Source organism: Arachis stenosperma, chromosome 3, assembly GCF_014773155.1.
Source record: "Arachis stenosperma cultivar V10309 chromosome 3, arast.V10309.gnm1.PFL2, whole genome shotgun sequence".
NCBI lineage: Eukaryota > Viridiplantae > Streptophyta > Magnoliopsida > Fabales > Fabaceae > Arachis > Arachis stenosperma.
In genome coordinates, this window is record NC_080379.1 from 45,797,560 (window position 1) to 45,801,995 (window position 4,436).

Below are 4,436 nucleotides of genomic sequence, written 5' to 3' on the forward strand. Positions count from 1 at the left end.
AAAAGTAGAGATCACAATTTCGTGCACCAAGTTTTTGGCGCCGTTGCCGGGGATTGTTGAGTTTGGACAACTGACGGTTCATCTTGTTGCTTAGCTTAGGTATTTTTTTCAGAGTTCTTAAGAATGAATTCTAGTGTTTCAAGGTGATGTTCTTATCATCACCAAAGCTGATTGATTCCCATCAATTTAGCTCTTGAATGTAATGTCCTGCTGAAGCTTGGCTAGCCATGTCTAATTTCTTTAGACTGAAGCTTTAGACTAACATTGCATGATTCCTGGAATTCTCATTAAGAATTTTGATATCTTTATTTTCTGTTCCACTTAATTTTCGAAAAATCCAAAAAAATTACAAAATCATAAAAACCAAAAATATTTTATGTTTCTTGTTGAGTCTAGTGTCTAATTTTAAGTTTGGTGTCAATTGCATGTTTCTATTCTTCTTGCATTAAATTCATTCATGTGTCTTCATTAATCTTCAAGTTGTTCTTGATGATTTCCTTGTTCTGATCTTTAAATTCTCTTGTCTTGTGTGTTTTGTTGTTTCTCATATGCATTCTCATTTTGTTAGTGTCAATAGTATACAAACTTCTAAGTTTGGTGTCTTGCATGCATTGTTTATTTGATCTTAGTTTCATTTTGATTATTCCTCATTATTAAAAATCCAAAAAATTTTTAATTTGTGTCTTTTCAAGTCAATAATACAGAGAATTGTAGATTCAGAACATACAGCAGAGGAATTACACAGAAAAAGGCTGGGCGTTCAAAACGCCCAGTGAGGAAGGAAAACTGGCGTTTAAATGCCAGCAAGGGTACCTGGCTGGGCGTTTAACGCCCAAAAGGGTAGCATTTTGGGCGTTAAATGCCAGAATGTATACCATTCTGGCGTTTAACGCCAGGATGGCACAAGAGGGAAGATTCTGTTTTTAATTCAAATTTTTTTTTCAAGTTTTCAAAATTTTTCAAAATCAAATCTTTTCCAAATCATATCTTTTCAATCATATATTTTAAAAATCAATTTCTTTCCATTTTCAAAAATACTTGCTAACAATTAATGATTTGATTCAACATTTCAAGTATGTTGCCTTTTCTGTTGAGAAAGGTTTAATGTCTGAATCATATCTTTTCTTGTTAGCCAAGTCATTAATTTTAAAAATAAAATTTTTTTAAATTGTTTTTCAAATCATATCTTCTCAATCACATCTTTTTAAAACTATAACTTTTTGATCATATCTTCTTAATCACATCTTTTTCAAAATAGTTTTCAATCATATCTTTTTGATTTCTAATTTCAAAATCTTTTTCAAAAATCACTTGATTTCTTTTTCCACTCTTAAGTTTTCGAAAATCAATTAGTATTTTTTCAAAATTTTTTTAAAATGTTTTTAATTTATTTTCAAAAATTTCTCCCCCTCTTCTCACATCCTTCTATTTATGGACTAACACTACTCCTCAATGCACAATTCGAACTCCATCCTTCCTTGATAAGTTCGAATTTTCTACATCTTCCTTCTATTTTTCTTTTGCTCTGACACCTCAAGGAATCTCTATACTGTGACATAGAGGATTCCATATTTTCTTGTTCTCTTCTCTTTCATATGAGCAGGAGCAAAGACAAAAGCATTCTTGTTGAGGCTGATCCTGAACCTGAAAGGACCTTGAAGCAAAAGCTAAGAGAAGCTAAGGCACAACTCTCTGTAGAGGACCTAACAGAAATCTTCAAAGAAGAAGAACCCATGGCAGCCGAAAACAACAACAATGCCAACAATGCAAGGAAGGTGTTGGGTGACTTTACTGCACCTACTCCTGACTTCTATGGAAGAAGAATCTCTATCCCTGCCATTGGAGCAAACAACTTTGAGCTTAAGCCTCAATTAGTTTCTCTAATGCAACAGAATTGCAAGTTCCATGGACTTCCATTGGAAGATCCTCATCAGTTTTTAGCTGAATTCTTGCAAATCTGTGACACTGTCAAGTGGTGGACGAAATTTTGATCACTGTTATTTGATTTGCATTTACTGTAGAATTGTGGAACTTAGGATTTTTGGCACGAGTGGACACAACTCCGTTCAACTGACCAGCAAGTGTACTGGGTCGTCCAAGTAATAAACCTTACGTGAGTAAGGGTCGATCCCACAGAGATTGTTGGTATGAAGCAAGCTATGGTCACCTTGTAGATCTCAGTTAGGCAGATTAAAAAGTTATGGGTTTCGAAAATATATAATAAAAGGAAATAATAAAAGGGATAGAATACTTATGTAGATTCATTGGTAGGAATTTCAGACAAGCGAATGGAGATGCTGTATGACTCAAGGACGCCTGCTCTCCTACTGCTTCTACTCAATCCTTCTTACTCCTTTCCATGGCAAGCTTTGTATAGGGGTTCACCATCAGCTGTGGCTACTTTCAATCCTCTCGGGAAAATATCCTATGCGGCTGTCACTCGCACAGCTAATCAGTCTGGAGGCATCACCCATGGTTGATGGCTACATCCCATCCTCGCAGTGAAAACTAATGCTCACGCACTCTGTCACAGTACGGCTAATCACTGGTTGGTTCCCGCTCCTACTGGAATAGAATCCCTTGATTCTTTTGCGTCTGTCACTAACGCCCAGCAGGTTGCAAGTTTGAAGCACGTCACAGTCATTCATTACCGGAATCCTACTCGGAATACCACAGACAAGGTTAGACTTTCCGGATTTCCAGGATCCTACTCGGAACACCACAGACAAGGTTGGACTTTCCGGATCCTCATAAATGCCGCCATCTATCTAGCTTATACCACGAAGATTCTGTTGGGGAATCTAAGAGATACACATTCAAGCTCGGTTGCATGTAGAACGGAAGTGGTTGTCAATCACGCGCGTTCATAAGTGAGAATGATAATGAGGGTTATCTAACTCATCACATTCATCATGTTCTTGGGTACGAATGAATATCTTGGAATAAAACTAAGATAGCATTTGAATAAAAGAAGATAGAATTTCATTAATACTTGAGGTACAGCAGAGCTCCACACCCTTAATCTATGGTGTGCAGAAACTCCACCGTTGAAAATACATAAGCAAAGGGTTCAGGCATGGCCGAATGGCCAGCCCCCCAAAACGTGATCAATGATCTCCTAAGATGAAGAATAAAATAAAACTGAGACCAAAGATGTCTAATACAATAGATAAATGTCCTATATATACTAGACTAGCTCCTAGGGTTTACATGAGTAAGTAATTGATGCATAAATTCACTTCCTGGGCCCACTTGGTGTGTGCTTGGGCTGAGCTTGATCAATTCACGAGCTGAGGCATTTCTTGGAGTTGAACTTCGAGTTATGACGTGTTTTGGGCGTTCAACTCCGGATCATGACGTTTTTCTGGCGTTTAACTCCAGACAGCAGCATGTACTTGGCGTTCAACGCCAAGTTACGTCGTCATTCTTCGAATAAAGTATGGACTATTATATATTGCTGGAAAGCCCTGGATGTCTACTTTCCAACGCCGTTGAGAGCGCGCCATTTGAAGTTCTGTAGCTCCAGAAAATCCATTTCGAGTGCAGGGAGGTCAGAATCCAACAGCATCAGCAGTCCTTTTGTCAGCCTTTTTCAGAGTTTTGCTCAAATCCCTCAATTTCAGTCAGAATTTACCTGAAATCACAGAAAAACACACAAACTCATAGTAAAGTCCAGAAATGTGAATTTAACATAAAAACTAATGAAAACATCCCTAAAAGTAGCTTGAACTTACTAAAAACTACCTAAAAACAATGCCAAAAAGCGTATAAATTATCCGCTCATCATCAAGACTAATGGGGTTGACCCTGAGGTCTACAGACTTATGCTATTCCCTTTTGCTGTAAGAGACAGAGCTAGGATATGGTTGGACTCACAACCTAAAGAAAGCCTGAACTCTTGGGAAAAGCTAGTCAATGCCTTCTTGGCAAAGTTCTTTCCACCTCAAAAATTGAGTAAGCTTAGAGTGAAAGTCCAAATATTCAAACAGAAGGAAGGTGAATCCCTCTATGAAGCTTGGGAAAGATACAAACAATTGATCAGAAAGTGTCCTTCTGACATGCTTTCTGAATGGAGCATCATAGGTATCTTCTATGATGGTCTGTCTGAACTGTCCAAGATGTCATTGGATAGCTCTGCTGGAGGATCTCTTCATCTGAAGAAGACGCCTGCAGAAGCTCAAGAACTCATTGAAATGGTTACAAATAACCAATTCATGTACACTTCTGAAAGGAATCCTGTGAACAATGGGACGAATCAGAAGAAAGGAGTTCTTAAGATTGATACTCTGAATGCCATACTGGCTCAGAACAAAATATTGACTTAGCAAGTCAATTTGATTTCTCAAAGTCTATCTGGAATGCAAGCTGCACCAGGCAGTACTAAGGATGCTTCATCTGAAGAAGAAGCTTATGATCCTGAGAACCCATCAATGAAA

At 37.7% G+C, this 4,436-nt stretch overlaps 1 non-coding gene across 1 annotated transcript; it reads right to left on the reverse strand.

The window, feature by feature from the left end:
- Nucleotides 1-3,956: 3,956 nt before the first annotated feature.
- LOC130971134 (small nucleolar RNA R71) lies at nucleotides 3,957-4,064 on the reverse strand. The gene has a single exon (XR_009082366.1). It is a non-coding gene; the product is annotated as a small nucleolar RNA R71 (small nucleolar RNA).
- Nucleotides 4,065-4,436: the final 372 nt, after the last annotated feature.